Source organism: Centrocercus urophasianus, unplaced genomic scaffold, assembly GCF_019232065.1.
Source record: "Centrocercus urophasianus isolate 14NV4802_14NV808 unplaced genomic scaffold, USGS_Curo_1.0 seq_470, whole genome shotgun sequence".
Lineage (NCBI taxonomy): Eukaryota > Metazoa > Chordata > Aves > Galliformes > Phasianidae > Centrocercus > Centrocercus urophasianus.
The window spans coordinates 13,112-35,121 of record NW_024885056.1 but is presented as its reverse complement, the minus strand read 5'-3'; the positions used below and the strand labels follow the sequence as shown (position 1 = coordinate 35,121).

General features: G+C 47.6%; 1 protein-coding gene across 1 annotated transcript in view; it reads left to right on the top strand.

The window, feature by feature from the left end:
• Positions 1–205: 205 nt before the first annotated feature.
• The window catches only part of LOC122168898 (serine/threonine-protein kinase TAO3-like), a 34,910-nt gene continuing 13,105 nt past the window's right edge, over positions 206–22,010 (top strand). The window contains exon 1 of the mRNA XM_042834561.1: positions 206–275. The gene's annotated coding sequence lies outside the window, so the exon portion shown is untranslated. The remainder of the gene's footprint in view (positions 276–22,010) is intronic.

Below are 22,010 nucleotides of genomic sequence, written 5' to 3'. Positions count from 1 at the left end.
CCCCGCGATCGATGGCCGAGGCGCCCTCAGCTCGTGCCGGGCCGCGCGGCCGAGCGCCGATGCCACTCCCGTCCTCTTTCCCGCCCGCGGCGAGCGCGGCGGCAGGGCGACGAGCCGAGCGCCGAGCGATTGGCCGCGCCTGGCAGCAGGGAGCCGCGCCCCGGGCGGCGGCGGGGCCGTGGCAGGAAGCGGCGGGGCCGGGCCGGCCCTCCTCCCGCCCGCTGCCTGCTGCCCGCTCCGCGCGGACGTGGCCCGCGGCCGCTGGCCGGCACCAGGTGAGAGGCGGCGGGGTTCGGGGCTGCGACGCCGTGCGGCGACGGGAAGTTAGGCGGGGAGAGTCCGGCGGGAGAGGTTCCGCCGTCGTGCCGTCGCCGCCCGGCTCCGCTCGCGGGTTTTCCAGAGTCCGTCAGCGCTGCGGTGCGCGGAGCGCCGCGTCCCGTTCTTTTGGCGGTGCCGGTCGGTTTGATGCGCGGAGCCGCGGAGCACGTGGGTGGCGGTGCCGGCGGTGCCGGCGGTGAGGACCGCGCCGTTCTGCTCGCGCCGTTCTGCTCGCAAACTTTGTTTCCAACCGTGAGCACGAGCAGCTGACAGCTCGCTGCTTCGTGCACCCGCCGTCAGGTTGCGGGCTGCGATCCTCCCCATCGCTCCGCGCTGTCCGCGGGTGCTGTCAGGTCGCTGTGCCCTGTTTGCCGCGCGGTGAGTTGCGTCTGTCAGCGCACGGCCCGGCGGAGCGCTCCTCTGCCGTCGGATTGCGGGAGAACACGGGCTGCTCTGCTCCACTCTGCCCTGCAACAGCCGGGGGCTTTCACTTTTTCTTGTGGGTGTGCTTTTACACGACAAGGGGGGGGTGAAGTGTGTGTGTGTGGGCGCGGGGGGGGTGGAAAAGCAGCCGAAAAGCTGTCACGCTTATTATTAACGTGCTACTTCCTTATTTGAAGGCCGTCGACCCGAGCAGGGTGATTTGATTGCCTTTGGCTGAGCGCTGTGCAATGAACGCGCGGTTGCGTTGCTGCTTCCGAGGGTGGCTGTGTGTCCTCCCGGCACTGCCCTCTTATCGCTCGCTGCAATCACAGCTTTCTTTTTGATTCATTGGGTGATGTGTGCTTTAGAAAGTGCTGCTCTCATACGTGTATGTTGCCTCTGGATGAATCTACGGATGTCTTAAGGAAGAAAAAGGGAATCCCTCTCCCTGTGTAACCTCTCTGACTGTTTCACAGGTAGCAGACATTCAGGCTTCTCATTTCAATCTGCTGTGGCCGCATCTCAGCGCACAGAACTTGATTGTATGGCACGCACCACCTAAAGTCATCATTGGGATTGCATGGCAGGAGCTGTAATCTGTGTGAACCTCAGCTCCTAATTAATGAGGAGGAAAGTTGAAATAGAAATTAAAGTAAATTAATGGGGTGTGGTCTTCCATCTCCAGAGCCATTGAAGGTTGCTGGAGATTGGAGTGCCCTCCTTGTTAGTTGTGACGCCACGTGAGCCCCCATGACTCTTCCTAAAGCCCCAGTCCACAGCATTAAAGGATCACACTTCCAATACAACCTGCAGTACTTATTCTCTTGAACTATCCAACCAGTCTTTTGTTTGTTGGAAATGTTAAAGATGTCTTTAAGGATCTGCTCTCTGATTGCAAAAGCCAGGAGTGCTGCTGGTACAAATAGGTATATAGTGATTTCAAAGAGATTCTGGAAGGGATTTTGTCTAGGTGTCCTGGGTAAGCTTGTCATACTGAGGCTGGCAAAAGGATGTGCTGAATTTGGACATTTTGGATGTTTTCATGTTTACATGCTCCTCCTGGCATTCACTTGCTGGACTTTCCCTTTGTGTAAGAAATTGTTAGTTTAATTTGTAGGGACAGGGAAATTTCGCATTTAATATAGGGAGCTTACAAAACAAGTTTGTCCGAGTTGTTAATGAAGCAAGCACTTGTTCCCTTGAACAGGTAATAGCTTGATGTTGATGTAATTACAGTTTTTCCCCACCCTGAATATTAGGTCAGAATGGACTCTGGTTTATTTCAGATGTAATGAAACCAATAGCTATGTGGGAACACGTGGTTGCATGCCTTACTGCTTAGCTACCAGAGGCTTTCAAATAAGGACATTCTCACAGTTGGTACAGCGTATTAATTTCAATCTGTCCTTCTGAGCATCGCTGATTAGGCACAGCTGGAGCGTGGGGTTAAAGTTAAAGCACCTAACTCACTTGTGTGAACTGATCTCCATTGGTAGCTTGTAGTGAGCAGCGAGCTCACCCTGAGCTGCACCTTGTTCTGCTGTCGTTTGCTATTGGTGATGCTGGGCTATCTACGAGTCCTCATGCATGCAGCTCCTGTGCAGTGTGTGCATTTCCACATACATTAAGCAGTTTAGGATGAAAGGCTTTATGACTTCCAGGTACCATCGCTGTTTGATGACCAGGATGTTCTCACTGAAGTGGAACTGATGAACACGTGCCAAATATTTGTGCGTAGCGACTCAGCTTCTGGAGTGCTGCAAATGTTATCCTCAGCTTCTCCATGAAATTTCTATTTCTTTGCTTTAAGTAATTGATTTGAGAGTGCTTTGCACAGAATGTGGCGTGAAATTGAGCAGGTTGACTTGGGGCTGACCTTGCACGCTGTGTTCAAGCCAGATTTACAAGAATATGGTCACTGATGATTCATGTTGAGATGATGTTTTCCTTCTTCGTAACGGAGCATATGGCACTGCTGAGAAATGTGGGACACAGAGCGCTCATTTGATTTATTACACAGCAAAAAGTTTGGATTTTCAGTCTAACGCTGAGCAGAAAGCTTTGTAAACAGCCCAGGCTGCTGGGTTGTGTTGGATGCATGACGTTGTGGCGCTAAATTCTGAAATAACTCCTTTAAATGAAAACAGCACTCTTATAAAACCAGTGATTGCTGCTGTTGCGGTGCAGCAAAATGTATGAACTCATTGGGAGCTGTGATTTGTTTGTGCTACTAACACAGCTCTGAGTGCATTGCCTTCTGTGAATATATGGCTTTCTTCCTGTTTCGTTGGCCAGAGCATCTTCCTTCTCTTCAGTCTTCGTATGACTGAGGGAGGTTTGCTTTTCTTCAGTGCTGTGGGTGGAGGCAATAAATGCTCACCTTGGTTCCTCCAGTGCACCAGGGAAAGTGTGCAGAAGGGCAGGTAGAGGCTGCAACTTCCAGCCCTTGGTTTCCTGGAGCTCTCCTGCATTTCTTAACTATTCATCTTTCAGGTGATCGTAATATCAGCACCACTTTGGCCATGACTTTGTAGTGCTCACTGCGACATACTGGAGGTGCTGCAGTAATACTCATCATTAGTCCCTGGTTGCAGGAGTGCATTTATTGAGCTTTTTCACAATGATTTAATTAATGACTTCATGGCAAATTTGGGACTGCTATGGTTTGTTCTGCGTTTACTTATTCTGACTGAAATTTCAGTGTGCTGTAACCATTAGAGGGGAAGAAACTGACATCACTACAAACTGATCTTATTTAATAACAGGAAGTGTTATCTATAGTTGAGGGAATTAACTAATGACCTCTTGTTACCATCACCTTCAGGATCTCAGATCCTCCCTTTGCTTGCCTCATTCTTAGTCACAGATTGGAAAAGGAAGACAGGCTTTTTTTCCCCTCCCAGCTCTTAGGCAGTTTCTCAACTTCAGATGAACTGCTCGGTGACCTAAACGATGGGAGCAGACTGGAATTGGGAAAATATTGCCTCTTTGCTTGCAGAACGTACTGCCTCTATTAAAACTCACATAGCCTATCAACTAGCTCTGGGTTTCTGTTCCAACCTGGGTAGAGAATATGTTTCAAAACTATTAAACTAAAATTTATTTCAGGCTATAGCGTTTTTGAAGTCAGCGATGGTTGAGGTTTCGATCTGAACTTTAAGCTTCTTTCAAAAGAGGGGGGAAAACACAGGGCTTATCTGGAAAGTCTGCGAGTGGCGGAGCAGATAAGATAATTGAGACCTAAATGTGAGCTGGGATGGAAACAGCCTCTGTTAAGAGTCAGGTCTCATCCGCTCCGCGCAGCCAGGCGGTGCTTCAGTGCATACTAATGCTGTCAGTTCCCTCATCCTGGGGAGGATGCAATGAATTTTGACTCTTCTGCATGAAGAGCTGAGCCTCCAACAGAAGAGGGAGAGGCACGTTTCCTTCATAGCAGAGATATTGGGTTCGTTGTGAAGCAAACAACCTAATAAAGGAGGAGTTTATGTCTCTCCTAAAGTGAGGAGTAGAAATGAGAAGCATTCCAGCATGCTCTTCCACTTGGACAGTTGTTTCTCATGTGTGAATTCATCTGCTGCTTCCTCCAGGGTCCCCAGAGGAGGTGACAGCTTTCCAATTTTTGGCTCTTCCCATCGAGGGAGAGCTCCCGTTCTGGTTGTGGAGCTGCGGTTGTTGGGGCAGGAGGGAGGGCAGGAGGTAGTAATGCAGATACCTACAACTAGAACGAATGGGTAATGATGGGAGTGATTTTATTCTTTTATTTTTTGCGTATTTAATTCCGAATCAGGTTGGGCTTCTCCAGAAGCAGAGTGCAGAGGCTGCCTTGAGCCCAGCAGAGCTTCTGTGATAGCATCGTGCTGCAAGAAATGCAGTCCAGGAGCAGGCCTGCTGCTATGGTAGCAGCTGTAAGCCAGCACAGCGCCTTTGTAGCACCGCGTGGATGTGTCACAAATCAGAATCTGTGTTTGAGAGCTTCAGAAATGCCTGATATCCAATGGGAGCAGTTCAAATGATGAAAGCCGACCAACGATCACCAGAGATGGGGGCGCATCTCAGGTGTGCCTTGCAGCCATCACATCAGAGTAAAGCAGGACAGAAACTGCTGACTGAATCTTGTGTGTTGTCCCTTTTTCCTGGGCGACAGGTGTTTCTAGAAGGGCAGTTTAGGTTTTTCATCAGTTTTCCTGCTTCTCGGTGTGCTGGGCCCACCCCAGGGCTCCCAGACCCAGAAATGGAGAGCAGGAGGCTACCCTGCTCTCATGGCTCTGCTGTGTGTGAAGTCAGCTGCTCACAGATACCTCAGCAAGACTCGTATTCAAACGCTATTTATAAGAGCAAACTAATTTCTTTCTTGGTAATGATGGCCTCTTGGCTGGTGACGGGTCTGGAATCTGGAAGATCTGGATTCTGCATGCCAACACTCAGCTGTGTATCCACGGGGTGATCGTTTGCTAGCTTTCTGCCTCGGTGTTTTTTATCTGTATTTAAATGGAGGGGAAAAAAATGTTGACTAATCGCTGCCTCGGAAGACTGTGAGAGCACAGTCAGTAGCCTCATGCTGTGAGATCTGCAGAAAACACTGCAGGAATGTTCAAGGGGCTTATTATGGCTGAAGCCCTCGCAAGGGGAGGGCTGGTTCCACCTGGCTTGTTGTTAGAGCGTTCATTACGGAGCCTTAATAGCTGAAGAGATGATAGTGGCTGCTCCTGCTTCACCCTCAATTACCCAGGATAGGTGCAGTACCGGAGCTGTGGAGCAGGACCCAAGAGGATGCACTGAGGTTTGCATCCACCCGGAGCTCTTCAGTTCTGTTTCGCGAATGGATTTGCATGCAGGTCAGGCCGTAGCCTCAGTGAATTTTGGCAGCTTGACATGGCACAACTGCTTATTGTGCCACTAGCGAGCCCTCAGCGCCTTCTTGCCGAAAGCAGTCTTATATATTCCACTGAAATTTTCCTCTTTATCTGCCATGTTCTCACTTAGGAATTTCTCTGTTTTGTTCAGTTTTCAATTGGGCAACACATAAATTCTGCTACCTGATATTAAGAGGTGTAAAGCGGATGTAAAAACCTCATAAGATTTGCCAGCCTTCAGGCTCAGGCTGTCTTCTGACAAACTGACACTTTTGTGCAGACGTTCCCATTATGGTTTTTAGTTTATTTGATAGTAGAATCGTATCCCTTCAGTGAGCATAGTAACAAGCAACTGTGCAAGAAAAGGAGAAAGCCTATTCTAGGGAAGGCCAGATATCTCATGCTATTAAACTTTAATAACTTTCTTAAAATTCAGTGGCACTGTGCTCTTGTACTTCAACTCAAGACAGAGCCTTTGAATGTGAGGCCTAACTCTATCCTTAGTTTTATTTGCCTGTGGGGTTTCATCTCTTTGTGATGTATGTAAACTGTTGTCTGCAACTTGACAGATTGTACTGATTAAAATAGAAAGTCAGGTTCCCGCTGACACTCATGCTTCAGGAGCAAAGGGTTCTGCATTTTGGGAGCGTGAAACTGACATTGAATTCATGAGGCTGTAAGTTAGGATGAATTCAAGCTGGTGCAGGTGTTGATGAAAACCCATCTGTTGGAGCTTCTCCTTTGTGTTGCTGAGCTGTTTGGGCTCAGGTTGGTGTCAGCAGGAAGCTGATCCAGCTGCAGAATATCCATACTGTGCAGCAAACCCTTGGACTTGGGATGTGAAAGTTCAAATGTGGAAAGAGGATGGGGCTGGGAGGCTGCCATACTGCTCAGTTGCAGCAGCAGTGATCTGGGAAAACAAACAGAGAAGAGCCCCATAGCATTGCTCAGTTTGACTTGCTGAGTTAGTTGGGAGGTTTTGCTTTCCATTTCTTCTGCATGAGCCTGGGCTGGAAGCGTATGTACTGTCAGGGACTGCAGGTTGCACTGGAAGACTTGGGTGGGAAATCCCCTTCTTGCTCATGTTTTGCCTCATTTTCTGAAGTTTTCTTCTATAGGAGACCCAAGTTTGGAACTTCACATACAATATTTGCACCTGCATTTTTAGAAGGAAATTTATGTTCAGCTTTGGTAACATAAGGAAGGGCTCTTTTGGAAGGCTGACATACTTCGTTGCACATTCATAGTTTTATAGCTTACATAGGAAAATATCGCTGCCATAAAAAGTAGGGAAAAACAAAAGCAAAATGCTTGTCTTGTAAGCACTGCCAGTATTGACTGGATGATAAGTAAGCAAACAGATACTGACAAATGCAGTTTTATTTCATGCTGTAGGTATGCAGTGGCTTTAAAAATGCTGGGGATTGGCACTGTGCGCTGGGGCACAGGTGAAAAATTGTTTCTAAGTGCTCAATCCTGTGTGTTCCTGGGAGGTGAGGATTACTTGGAGTCTGTAAGAATGGGCCTGCAATCAAGAAAGGAAGCACCAGTTTTCTTCCAACAGCCAGTTGTATGGATGCAAAAGAGGACAGCTCTTCAGTAAGCAGTGCAGTGCAGTGCAGCAGAAACCTTGCCATTGCCAAGCACACCTGGCTTCCACAGCCATCCAGGGAGTTTGTGGCAGATGTGTGAAGAGGAAAACACGGCAGGGAAAGGACAGCTGGCTGCTGGTGGCAGGGCCTCCCCATCCACAGGGTGCCTGCAGCTGTTGTTGGTGCAGATGTGGGTGAGTCTCAAGAGTGCAGAGGGAGGAAGTCGAAGAGCTTTCACGTTTGTGATCTCTGTCTTCCCACTTGCTTTAAAGAAAGCTTTGTTTGTGTTGCCTTTTTGTAAGTTAAGGGCTCCTGGTACGTTCAGCTGAAGGCCAAGCATCTGGATGAAGCTCCCTTTGTATCTGTATGGGTTTGTGTTCCTGCAGCTTGAAAGCTGCACAGGGGCTGGTGAGGCCGTGGACTTGCAGTTATGGCTCTTATCTTGGCAGCCTGGCATAAGGAACTTCCTAGTGCTGACTGCCAGCACTGCACAACCACATGTGTTTGCTGGTACAGTTGGTTGAAGGGGTTTGCAGGGCATTCTACCTCCTCTGGTGGAAGGCTGATCTAAGGAAGCTGTTGCAAAGCTCGCACAGAGCTGTTTTGTGGTGGTGTTTTTTTTGTGGGGTTTTTTTTTTAATTAATAATAAATAAAGTAAAATGGTATTTAAACCTAAGCTTTTGTCCTTGGTGGTCGCTTAGAGGCCAAGGAGCTGCATTTACCTGCAGTAAGCTCCTGTGCTACTGATACGTGACAAGTGGCATCCCTCTGGAGGGTGATGGAGCTTCATTGCCCAGAGCCATCTCCTGGGCTGAGGGAGGTTTGAGTTGTGTTTTTCAGTACTGCAGCACGAACGACTGATGTATGCCACTTTTTCTGCTTTCTCTCAGGGGGACAAGCTGGGATTTTTCTGTTCATAAGTGCACGCTGCCTCTGTGAGCAGGCAGGGCACAGAGGAACACATTGCTTTGCACTGGAAGCTGGGCTCGCCTTCTGGAGGCCCGTTGCTTCTTTTGTACATCTACTGTGCTATCTGGGACCTCCTTTTAGGAGCAGCATGTCTCCTGCACAGTTGAATTTTACTTCTGTATCAGCCTAGGTTTATTTTTTTCTCTTCCCCGCCCACTGCTGCTGCCTTCCCTTTTTATGTTTTTAGGAAAAAAGTGAAGACTAAATATACCTAAAAGTTGCGTGTTCGGGAAGGTTTGGTCTCTGTATGACAGAGCAGTTAGCTAAAGGAGCTCGCGTTGTGCACTGAGCTGGGTTACTTCATGGTTTGTTATTTTTTTAATGAGACATCCGAGTAGAGGGAGCCTCGAATGAAAATTACTGTTCTGATCTGTGAGCAGTCCGAATGTCTTGGGGATTAAAATATTAACTGAAGTTGAGTACATTGATTTTTATTTTATTTTTTTTTCCTTGTATGAAGAGCTTTGTGTAACCACTGGGGCGTGACTTTAAATTCTGGGCAGGACTTTGTGGCTTGTTAGCATCAAGTTCAGCTTCTGATGTTGCAATGAAGAAGGAAGTGAGCATGTGTGTGCTTGGGGAGGGGGAGAACAAAGCACTTCTGCCTGGCCACATAAGGTGGGAATTGCAGCTGGCTGGTTATTTTTAGCTTCTAACTCCTCCTGAATGTGAATCTTCTAATCTTCTCTTTTTTTTCTTTTTTCCTCTTTTTTTTCAAACCAGAATGTTTGGTAAATGAGGCTGTCAGTCTGTTTTAAAGATTATTCTTTTCATTTTTAAGCCTTTATAGGCCTCCAAGGCTGTGGCAGTGGGCATGATGTATTTTGCAAGCATTTCTACCTGCTGTTAATTTTGCAGGTGCACGTCCATAGCTGAGGACACAAGCGTGGTAGGGACTGCCAGGAAAGGTGGGACCTCACAGATCAGCCTCTGTGGTTGGAAAAGCACGGAAGCTTCAGTGAAGGAGAAAAGTCAAAGGAGTGGATCTGGATCTGACTTTGCTCCCTCTTTGCAAAACCATGCAACAATGCAAGTTATAGGGACGTTTTATGGGTAGGGAGGGGAGGTGGAAGATACCATCAGTTTCCACCAGTCTGCTTTCCAGTCGCTCACTGTGAGAGTGAATCTTTTGTTGGGTTTTTTGTGTGTACTCACGCTGACCTGAAAAGGGCCGTACAGGATGTTTCCATTTCCAGCTCTTCAGCATAATGGATGAATAAACTCACCCCTCCTGTGTTGGTTTGTTGTAGGTGAGCTTCCCTTCCTGGGATCTGCCTCTTTTGCTGTACTGGCCTCGCGTACCCAACCTCTGAAAACTCTTCATGCACTATCAGAACACAGATGGAAGCAAATGTTCTAACCATTTTGCTTTAGGGCCTCGATGTCTTAAAATGTGGTGTTAAAAATAACACTTCTTTTTTTAAATGCCTTCAGCAATGCTTTCCTGGCCTCTCCCCCTATATTATGTGCCATTCATGCTTACCAAAAGTCAGCAACTCTGAGTCCTGCTGACTTGGGCTTTCTCATGCTGACTTGGATTGGCTGTGGAAGTCTGAAGGCAGAGCATGGTTTCCTCTGTCAACACAAAAGGTGCATCCCAGGTATGAGTTTTCCCTCTATTGCTAAAGCACCTCCTTTCATGTTGATTTTGAAGGATCTGCTGCTCTCACTGTCATTTTCCTCTCCCTCAAGAGCAGTTCATTCACTGAACTAAGTCTGAAAGAAGTACAGGGCGTGAATGACATTGCTGGGCAAGACAGAGGTATGTACAATGGCAGCTAGATTCCTTGTAGCTTTTCCAGAATCTCTGTATAGTAATCAGGGCATATTCCTCTGTTTTCAGAAGCAGTTTAATATTTTATCCTCATTCCTAAATTATATGTCAATTTACTGAATTGAATCAAGAAACCTCTGGTGGTTCACATGGATATGTTGAACACCAAACTTGGTCTGCCGGTGCGTATATCCTACGGTAGCTAATTGAGAAGCTCTGCTGGCTGTGTTGGGACTGCCTTAAACCCACATCCCAACCCCCCAGAACTTCCAAGGACAGCTGCGTATCAGAAGACAAATACATTTTTGCTGTGTGTATGTTTGAATAGCTTCTGAGCACGTTACTGGTTTGCAGTTCATTTTAGCGGTGTTCTGTTTTGCTTGGCACTCAGAAATGCGCTTGGGCTGAGTGTGGTGCAGTTACTTTTTGTGCTGGTCATCTCATTCCTTGTCCTTAAGCGCGCTCTCTGTCCGTGCCTGTTTTGGGAGATAGCGCAGCTATCACCAGCTAACACCAGTGAAGGACACTGGTTTCTGTAGCCTTTAACATCTGTCAGGTTTGTTTAGCAGCTGACTTGGGTCACGCTTTGAGATTTACAGGGCATTTGGTGGTGTTTTGACTGTGAGCTTATCTCTCCCTCTCACTAAGGCCGTGCTCTTCTGGCTGCTGCTGATAGCAGCTGTTGGGATGCGGGTATTTGGGGTGCTGATCTGGGATGAGCACTTGGATCCTTTTGCCCTTAGTTTTTGGGTTGGATGCATGGATGAAAAGGCTGCAGATGGGCGCTTGCCCGTATTTGATGATAGAATACTCCGACAGTTTTATGCAGTGGTGAGGCTTCCTATGCTCTGCTCAGGTACTAATTTTCAGTCTTGGTCCTCCCAAGTTATAGGCTTGGAAACTATTTCACACTGCTGACATCATTTTCACTGATGGTATGTACTGTATAGCAGTTGGTTGGAGGGTATCCACGTGGCAAACTGTGGGACGATTACCTGCTGTGCTATTCTTGATGTGCAGTGGAAGTTGTCTGGTGTTCCTGGGTAGGGCTCAGATAGCAGTAATGGGCATGAAAAATCAAGGCTTGTTGTCACCTGTTGACCAGAGGTGTGAATGATGCCCACTGCTGAGAGGTGATGGTCTTTAAAGTGAAGGACTTAGGAGATGACTTCAGTTTGGTTTATTGAGAATCACTTTGGTGCTGTATGTGTTCTGGAAAAGGGGAAGAGGGGCAGCATAGGAGAGCGCTCTGTGGGGAGTGCTGCCCTCCATAAAACATGAAGCTACCTACAAGGCTGCAGTTCTACCTTTATAAAGAGGAAAATCAGGCAGTGTTGTAGGCACACTTGATACAATATACATAGTTGTGCTTCAGTTCTACACACTTGTATTAGCAGAATTTTAATAGGCAGGTGTCCCTTTGCTGGAAAGGAGAAACACAGCTGCTGCCGCCTCCCCATCTACTGCACTCTCCTGTTGCTTCAGATAATTTGGATTTGGGTTTTTGGAAGTCAGGAGCGACCTGGGATTTGAATGGCTTTACATGGGTAGAAATGTTGATTATCATATTCAGATTTTGCATCTTTATCCCATCTCTGCAGTACTGATTACAGCTAGGGACAAGGCACTGGGTGTATTAATGGGGTTGTGCTGTCATCTTTTGAGTCTGCTTTGGGATTGAATCAGTGCTGCTTTGCAATTAGAAGCCAGGTTTCTTCTGGAAGGGAAATACTGATATATATTTTACCTCCATCAGAACTGAGACCAGCTATATGCTGATTGGATGCGTGCCTCTGCCTTCACTGCTACCAGTTACACAACCCCCAAATCCTCTGCAAGCATCTGCAGAGAGCTCTAGCTCCTTCTTTCCATCAGGGGATACCCGAAAATCCCCTGATGGGGGATCTGTTAAGGAAAACACGTCTGTAAAATCACAGTCTGATAGTGCTGAGGGGGTTCTGTGTGTACTGACGCAGTGCACGTGTGTGCTGTAGCAGGTGATGGGGCTGACCACACAACTCATGCTTACAGCACTGAGTTCAGACACAATAAGCAACTTCTGTAATGGAGTGAAAGTTTCCAGTTATTCTTTTGAACTTGCTCTTATACTTCTGGTTGCTGTGCTAATTAAACGCGTGTGCTAATATCCAGTGCTCAGCTGTTGACTTCTGACCTAATTGAGGTACTGCTGCTAATTTGTTACGGCAGCATTAAAAACCATCCGTCTGTGGTGCTGTGTGGGGTTAAGCTGTGTAGAAAGGTGCGTTTTGGTTTGTGCTCAGTCCTGACTTGGGAGAGCTACTGACTTGTCTGTGGTTGTACAGGGAGCCCAGCCCAGGCTGGGAGTCACTCAAGGTAAACCCTTATTTACTCTTACGGACTGTTATTAGGTGAGCATAGTTTTTTGTACTCCAAACCTGAGGCTTTTAAAGCTTTTTCCAGTCATCAATGGAGCATAGCTGATCTTCTGTAAGCTCCATATAGCTCAGGGTTAGGGCAGTAACATTTTGTTCTTGGTGGGTTTTGGAGTTCACTCCGCTGATAGGCGAGGATGTGACTTCTAGGCATTCGAAAGCAAGATGGAATTTCTCTTGTCCTACTGGATTTTTATCAGTCCTGGTAATTCAAGAAGGTCATCTCGCGCTCTCTGACGGAGAGCCTACAGCCTACGGGTAATTCTAGGAGCCCATGGGCTGATCTGGAAGTGTTATTAGTTTGTGACTAGTACAGAGGTGTTGGAGCTCTTGTTATCGAATTAGAAGACAGAACCAAAAATGTATCTCAGTGCTCCAAGAGTGCATGAACTCTCATGTGCCTCTGGTATCCTCCTGTTTTCTTTGCAGCTGTGGAATTGTCCCTTGTGCTTGTAGTAAATGAGGTGGTGCTTTGGGGTGGGGAGAAACTGGAAGGTCGAAGGGAGCTGAATCCCTCATCACTGTAAGATTGAGGCTGGGGGTTGCTGAGATTGGTTGAAGTTTGGGGAAGAGACAGGTTTGGCAGGAGGTGATACAGTTACTGTAGGCATGTGCTATGGGGTGTCAAAGTTCTGCTGGACATTTACTTTCCTCCCTCAAAATGTCCTCCAATTCATTTAATTTATTTAAATTGGTTTATCTATCCCAGTCCTTAGTGCATCTTAATGAAATGTATGTTGCCTTTGAATGAATCTGAATGATGTTTTCCCATTCCCAAGGTGATTTTCCAAATTGCAATCTCTTCTACGTGAAATCTGCAGCCAATATACCCAGTGCAATGTCTGTTTATGAAAAGAGGATATTTCTGCTGGTTCGTGTGGGTGTTTGCCCACTCAGATCATTGCTGCAGCCATTGGCTGCCTAACTGGTTCCTAGAAAATAGAGGGGATTTTCGTGCCATGACTCATTTCCCAAGCACCAGATGCTACCTGCTGCCAGAGCTTGGATGGCAGCTCCTGCACTCTCCATGCATATAACCCAGTGCTGGGGACTCAAAACTATCTTGGGGGTCATCTTAATGATTACACAAATCCCTTATGGGGAGCAGATCAATTTGGCCGTGCTGCCGTGGAGCTTCTGGGTAGCTGCTATGAGAGGAGCCGGCATGAGCAGCGTCCTTGCCTGCAGGCTGGCTGCTGGGTGCCTGCACAGGGCTGGAGGAAGGCTGCGGTGGTGGCTGTGCGTCAGTGGCACAGCAGTGAGGGTGGAGCTGGGGATGTGATGGGCTGGGATGTCTGTGGGGCGGGGGGGATGGCAGCTCCAGCTGCCTCATTGCCACCGAACAGGGGAGCGATGGGAGTGGCTGTCCTGCCAGCTGGGCTTGGGAGATAGGAGGCTGTGTCTGGTGGGGTGAAAAGCAGTCTGTGGTACCTGCAATGTCCTAATAAAACCTGAGTGCTATTTCAGGGGTGCCTGGTGCTATCAACATGGAGGTCTGGGATTCCCGTGTGGGCAGAAGTTTCACCGGGCTGCTGGAGCATCCAGACCTGCATGGTTGGCTTGCTGAGGGGAGAGCCCAAAGCCTGAGGTGCTCTAGGCTGACCATGAGGCAGCTGGGCTCTGCGCTGCCCGGTGGGACCCCAAAGGCACGTGGCCATCCATGTGCCTGCAAGGATAGGTGCCCTTGGCTGCCCAGCTGCTAATAGTGGCTGCTGTGTTGCGAGGAGCTCAGCTCTTTTGTTTAGAAGCCCCAGACAAGCAGCATGTGCCTTATCTTGGGCACGGTAAGCGCCGTGTGTCTCTGCAGAAGTTTGTTTCTGGGCAAGGCGTGGTTCCATTTGCTCAGCGGTGGCTGTGTGCTGGTGGTTTGGAGCTTCTGTGTCAGTTTGCACAAGCTGATTTCTGTGGTCATTTTGGTGGGATTGCTTTCAAGTCCCAGGATGCTGAAGTTTGGCTGGGTTAGGTTTGTTCTGCTCCAGTGGGGCTGTTTGTGCACAAGGAGCTGCCTGTTGTACTTGCAGTTCCCAAAGCGATGATTCCTCAGTGCCAGGAATACAGTGATCAGGCAGTCATGAAGCTGGGTGCTTATTTGATACAGAGCAGTTCAGCACAGCTCCTGCACTGGTTTTCTGCCCTTTCAGATAGTGGGAGCTGCATGTAAAATCCAGGGGCTCTTTACAGATCCCTGTGAGGCCTTTATGCTACTTCCAGTTATATATATGTACTGGTAAGACCCACAAAGGATATTTTTCATCCCATTTTTTCTCACCTCTGTCCCCTTCTTGCAGCAGCAGTGCCCTGCTATGCTCCAGGGACTTCTGGAGCTCTGAGCACCCTAGGCTCTGGGGCTGATGTGGCCATATGATAAAATATTGAATCAGGAGCTGCTTTGTTGGTGGTGATATTCCCTCATCTATGGGAGAGCTGCTTTCATTCACGGAGGTTCTCAGAAAGATGTGCTTACAATGCACTAGTACAAAATAATGGCTCTTCTGAGCTCGCTGCTGTTGAGAACTGTCACACAAACGTTGTGTGCTGTGGTGATGAGGAACTGGAATCACCTCTTAGCATTTTGGGCAGCTTGTAGTTTCTTCCCAGGTAGATATAAAACATTGCCTGAAGAAGGTTAATCTTCTGGCAAAGGTATGGAATTGAATTTGCGTAGTTTTGCTGCTAGCATTCCCTTAGGTTCATTCCACTTTCAGTACCAAATCCACAAAATGGGGCTGCTAGTATGTACAGGAGGCACCAAGAGCTGCAGCAGACGTTCAGAACCTGATAATTCCTTCGTTTATTCATAGAGCAGGCAGTGTAGCTCTTAAAAGTTTGATCAGATGCCAGTTCCTTCAGTGGCCGCTCTGTTCTGAAACCTTTTTATAGCTGTGCTGACATCTCTGAAGGCTGTTGGACTTAATTAATGTTTAAGGCTCTTGAACAGAAGATGGCATAAAAAGGGAAAACCAAATAGTGTCTTCTCTCAGGGGTCAGCTGTGGGGAACCTTTTCCCAGGAAAATGAATGTTTTTCTGTGTGTAAACCTGTTCTGCTGCCTCAAATGAATGCTCCGTGTGGTAGCATCGCAGTTTTTGACCGACGCTCATGGTAGGAAAAGGCCTCTGGTGCATCTTAGTAGAAGGCAGAACTGGAACAAAGTGGCATAAATGAATGACTTCTGATTGAAGTCCAACAGTATGGCCTGCAGGGGAAGAAACTCTTGGCAAGGAAGATCCTAGTGATGAAAGCTTTACTGGAGCAGTTAAGCTTTAGATAAAACCCTCATGTATTATTTAATCTCCATTTAGGCTTTTTTTTCGCCTGGTTAAAAAGGTAACAAGTAGGGCATCGAGATCCTATCACTGAATGAGCTTCAGATGCTGTATTCAGCCAAAAAAACATTTTGGCTTCCGACAGAAGAGCTTAATGCCTTAATGGCACCTTGATACCTTTTGCTTCTGTTCTCTGCTCCAGCTCCTCTCCGAGGGGTGGGGAGAAGACAGCCTCGCTTTATGGCTTTTCCTATTTTGTTTCATGCATCATTACCCCTTATGCTCATCTCTTGTGTAGGCTGCCTTTATTTTTGGCATACCTTCACGTTGCTGCCTTCCCCTACATCTGATACTTCTTTTCTGCTGCCTTTTTTCCTGCAGTTGATGCGGGATGCTGTACTTGGGGCACGCAACATCTCTGATCCTTGGTTCTGCTGTGACGTTGGTACTTCTGGCATGGCTTTCTGCCATTGCATCCGAGCATCCCAGTGCTCCCTTTGCCTTTCAGCGTCTGCACACTGAGCAGATGTTCTTGCAGCTCTCTGCAGCAAGCCCCAGGTCTTTTTCATGTGTGGTTACAATTAATTTAAAATTCAGCCGTGTGCATGAGGAGCTGGAAATATTACTGTGTGCTACCCTACTTTTCATAACACGCATTTCATCAGTAGCTGTTCTGCTTTGGATTTCACTTCAACCTGAGCTTCATGACATGGACCTGGCTGTTCTTAATGTTCACCTCAGCTATGGGCGAGTGTTATCTGTGAGTTAAGTGACTGCAACCCACCCGGTGTTGTTAAGTTTCATAAAAGCAAGTCTGTGATGTGGCTCAAGGTGCATTCTCCAAAATACTCGCCAACAAAATGGTTATTTTGGTGACAATTCATAATAGCAAGTTAGAATTAGAGCAAAAATTAACAGTCCTATTTTATGGCAGTTTCTAAGCTGTCTCTTCTTCCTATCTGGTAAGCTTGGAGTTTGTGGCTGCTTAACCGTTGTGATGCACGTTTTTACATAGGCTGCCTGTTCCTTGGGTGCTGCTGACATTGAAGTATAGGTATTTCTGAAGTGTTCTTTGGAGTATGGTTCCTCTTTCACTCTTTTCTGCCCTTCATGTTACATTTTCTCGTTTATTTAAGTCTCTGTTCCCTCCTGCCCCAAATGTCATGTTGCTGCTGTCCCAGCACACTGTTACTCAGAGCTCCTTTGCCCCTGCAGCCTTCTGCTGTAATGTGATGTGATTGAGGCATTCCCATACAAGCTGAGTGAGCCTTCGTAACTCCTGGCCCTCCCTTCACTGTAGCTTTCATTCTTTGCTTCTGTAGGTTTTCAGGTGCTTAAGCCCTGCGACAAGAGAATGCAATTAAGGCTTTGAGAGTAGCTCCTGCTATCGAGATCCTCGGTGTCCACTGGGACATCAGTTCCTTGTTACTGGAAATCACAGCAAACGGAAACGCACTCATCTTCTTGCTAAAAGCCTTTCATGGCCGGAGGGACGGTTCCCTGGCTGCACTGTTAGGGCTGTAGCTCCTGGCACAGCCTGCTGAGCAGTGCTGCATCTCCTAAGTGTGCCGTTGCCATAGGGATCTGCCTTCCCTCCTCCTAAAAGGACTGCTGGCTCCTGGAGCCAGGTCAGCTTCCCTGCAAGGAGTGCTTACAGTGTCCATTACTCTCTGCTGCTCTGATCATCCCAGAACCCACCACAGGCTGCAGACTGGTGTCATTTCATGGGCTTTGCTTTCCCAAGTCTGCTCTGTGAGTTTGAGAAGCCAGGATTTCTGATGGCAGCAACTTGAAGGAGTTGCTGTACCCTTGTGCCTTGCACTCTAGCAACACAATTGTTTCCTTTGTTTGCTGGTTAAGTACACTGAATTAGCAGAAGGTGGTAACTGTATACTAATTATAGGAAAAGATTCTAATTACAGACTGTAACAGCACTGAGTGTCCGATATCCACCCCAGAACCTCTGCATGGAGAGGAAACTGCGTGTTGTCTTCGGGGTGAGGTATTCAGTTCTTTGTGTTGTGATGAGTTGCCTAAAATTGCTTTTCTTAGTGCAGAAACAGGCGGGAGCTTTCAGTAGAGATGCTCCTGTGGGTTTCCTTTGAGTTTTTTGGAAGCGATTCCTGCTCCTGCCTGTCTGCTTCTGTTTGCAGGGCTGGATGTGGAGCAGGGCTGGGGAACAAATGTGGCCAGAAAGCTCTCTGCTCTGGCTGGGTTATTGCATGCCTCAGCCTCTGGGTGCAGCTGCCATGGAGGGCTGCTGCCATTCGCCAAACACAGATACGTCTGTCTTCAAGTCCTCAGTACTCATTAAGCCTTGCTGAATTCACATGGAGGTATCCAAAGCATCGCAGGCACAGATGGGCACGTCGTACAGTTAAGTTACAAGGTGTGTTTTGTCAGGATTAGTCAAAGCTGCTTAAATGGCTGCGGAGCTGTGCTCTGTGCGGTAGGACAGCTGCATTGCCATCAGCTGCAGGGCTGAGGCGGGTCAGGAAGAGGGGTTGGGAAGCCAGGAACATGCATTAAATGTCTTGAATCTGGATGAATACATGGTAGGTTAGTTCAGCTGAGAGCATGGCTCTGATAGAAAGCAGTGCAAAATGACATCATTCACTTTTGGTGATATGGCCAAGAGCCATCACATCGCTCAGTGGCAAGTTCCTAAACCTGCAGAGGGCTTTGGCTAGCAGCGAGACCCATGAGCACAGATTTCACGCTCAGTTTCTGTGTTCTTTGGGTGACCTTGAGTGGGTTTTGTTTCTCACGTTATCAGCTTCAGTGTTTTGTCAAGCCGGGTGCCCAGTGTGGCAAAGCTTCACTTCTTTGTGTTGAGGAAAGGCAGTGCAGTATCTTCTGCCTCTTACCAGCTGTTCCTCCAGTGCTCTTCTCATAGAAGTTCATAGAACCATAGAGTGGTTAAGCGCTCCCTCCTTGCCTGTGTGCAGTTATTACATGCTGGTGACATTTTGGACATTAGACATCCGTATTTTGCTCCTGTGAGTGTCTTTATTAGTAGCACATAAAAAATGCATGTGCTAGAAAAGAATAAACTTAGAAAGCTGGTGGGTAAGTCGTGTAATATTAATGACTGATTCTGTCTTGGCTGATACATGCTAGAGTAAATTTGTCTTCTTTTAATACTAGGCTTCTCAGGTGTAATTGAATTTTTAGGGTTTTTTTTTTTTTCTAAAGCAACTTTTTACTGTTCAGTTCCACTTGCAAAGCAAGCACTGAGCACCTGGGTGAAACAGATGTAGCCAGTCTTTAATGATGCCAGCATGGAAAAAGATTCCTTTTCTGTATGTCATTGGTTGCATTTGTGCCTGTAAATAGGTCAGACAGAGCGATGTGCTGGAGTAGAGCAGAGGCACCGAGGGCAGACTGCACTAAAATGATGAGCTGAGGCAGGCAGGCTGTTTCCTGAAGCACTATCACTGGCTGGCATGGAGGGAGCAGGAAGGAAGGGGCTGTGAAAGGAGAAGTGTGGGGCAGGGAGGGATTCGTGGGACCGGGAGCCTCACGGAAATGGGCTGAGGGCTGCCAACGGGACCTCCTGCACCCCTTCTCCACTGGAACAGGTTGCCCAAGGAGGCTGTGGATGCCCCATCCCTGCAGGCATTCAAGGCCAGGCTGGATGTGGCTCTGGGCAGCCTGGTCTGCTGGTTGGCGACCCTGCATGTAGCAGGGGGTTGGAGCTGGATGAGCACTGTGCTCCTTTGCAACCCAGGCCATTCTAGGATGCCAGGCAGCATAAAGTCACTGTTCCATGGAATAACTGCATGTTAACCTCACCGAGCTGAACCAAGCTGCTCTCCTCAGGTCCCGACGTGCCCCCTAAGCCAGGGCGGTGATGAGCAGTGTTAGAGTGGGTGGAAGTTTTAGCCCCGTGCCAGGCTGCAGAGAGATGGAGCTGGGAGCAGGCAGCAGGATGCCCATGGTGCTGGGAGCAGTTGGCAGAGCTGATGGCACGTGGGTGGGGACGGATCTGCCCAGCGCTGCCTTCTCTGTCGGCGTAGTGGCCAGAACATAAACTTCTTTAAAATACCTAAAATAGCTGTCAGCCACAAAATGGATGCAGTTTTGGAAGCCGTGACATTAATAGGTAGGAAACTCTGAGTGTGCTTTCATAAACAAATGTGATGACTTATTTGTGCCTCTCAGGAGCGCACAGCATAGCAGCCATGAATTTGTGACTGTCTGAGCTGCCTGGCTTGTCAGTGATGTGATAAAGAGGCTGATAAAATGCTGCTGGAAGTCTGATGAATACAAGGAGGCAGCTTCCTTAGTTTCATGATCCATACATGATGAAATTTTGTTGTCGAGAGCGAGAAGCCTTTTTCTTAGTATGTAAATGCTAGTAATAGAGATGTTACAAATGGAGCTAGGTTTCCTCTAAAACAGCTTAACCAGAGGAAAAAAAAATTCATTAAAGGTACATATTTACAGTGGGACTTGCAATTTACTCATTTAATTTCATACCCCGGGGCAACTGCCCACAGTGATTGCCATTGTCAGTAAAGTACTGAATCATTTTTTATTAGTGTGAGTAATCTCTGTTAGCGTGAGTTAACTGGAATGATCCACATGTCAGCACTGGAGGTTGCTGAATCCACGTCTGGATGTGCCAGCATGCCGTTCGAAGTGGATGGTTGGCAGAGGGAAGCTCTTGTGTTTCTTTCTAGGACCTGAACCTTTTGGAAAGAGGAGCAGGGTTTGAGGGTCTGCTGTTGAGCATGGCTGGGGATTGCTGATGTTGCATTTCTGGCCCCAGTCTCCTTGCAGGTAGCACAGAATCACTTGCAGACTGGACACAGCAGAGGATTGGCTGCTTCTCTCCAGAGCGAAACCTTCTCTGACAAGCATGGAATCGGTGATTAATTTAAGCAAACAAAAGCTGTAGTACAGCTGCTTTTTGTGTACACTGTGAGAAAACTTTAAATAACCAACTCGCATACCAGATCCGTGCCGTAGTGCTTTACACATTAAAATAAGCTAAATACTAATAAACTAGAATCAGCATGTGTTGCTTTCGTTTGCATAATAGTGGCTGTAAAAGCGAAGTATTCTTAGCAATCAAAGAAATGACACTGAAGAGCTTAAAATACAGCTTTCAAGAGGGTTTTTTTCTCACAGTTATTAGGCTGCACTTGAAATAACTGAGGACTTCAGTAACGTGAAGGTGGTACAGCTCTGCCAGCGCGTGCAGTGTGACTGAATCACCTTCTCTAAATGGAATCAGAAAACTTTTTCCTTTTATAGCATGACGACAGCTGGGGCTCCTTATCAGAGCTGTGCGTCAGGATCTGGGTAGGTTAAAAGTTGTTTCACTTTCCTGCACCATAAAGAAGCCTCGATGCTGTTCCTCCTTCCTTTAGCAGAAGCCACATGATTGGAAGGCTTTGAGTGCAGGGCTTCAGTTGGAATTTTGCCACCAACTTAAAGCCTGGAACCTCTGTTAGTCCATCCCCTGTTCCCTTCAGTCTGTGAGTGTGACTGTAGTTGTGCTGGTTGTTGTTGCCTGATGCAGATTCCCACTGCTGCAGGCAAACCCAGGCATCTGTTTCCACAGCATTGAGGGCTCTCCATCCGTCGTTGTCTGTGCGAAAGTGAAGTAAGTAAGTAAGTAAGTTTAATCCATTGCAGAAGCATTGGGTGAGGTGTTTGAGCGTGGCCGTGCTAGCCAGAAATAGCAATTAAAGGGAAAAAGGGGCTCATACTTCAAAAAATATATGTTTTTGGTGTCTGTGTGTGAGTGCTGCAATGGAACTTGAATGTGTGCCTGCTCTGAGGCAGGTCTCTGCTTTGGGACAGGTTTTACCAGCAGCCTTTGAGCTTGTCTGAGAATTCCTTTCTTAGTTCCATCCTCCAGATTTTTGGAGAGACTGCATTGAAGAAAGGGGAGGTGTTGGGGTGTTGGAACCGCCCTGGGCAGTTCCACACTGGGGAGGGACGTCAGAGAGGCTCTGGGGATATTCAAGGAGACACAAGGCTGTCCTAAGGGCCAGGTTGGTCAAGGGGCTTCAGTAATTTTGATAAAGGAAAGTCCTAGCAGTGCATGGTGGTGGTTACAGAATATGGGCACACAACAGTAACCTGTTATTCATTGAGCACTTGGAGGTCATAACTGGTAGAGGGAGGGAATCTTTGTGCAAATCTGCATGAAAACCAAAAGCAGTAACGCATGCGTTTGACGTGGAAGGGCTGCCTGTGTTTGAGGACACTTTGCTTTTCAAAACCATTGAAAAAAAGAAGTGTGTTGCAGTTGTGCTTTGAGGGGGGCTCTGCTTTGGCTGTGCTGTGCTCCTGAGGGTGGATTTGGGGGATGGGGAGGCAAACTGGTCCAGGCTGAACTGCTGAAGTGGTCATGGGACAGTCATAGAATCATGACCAGTGAACCA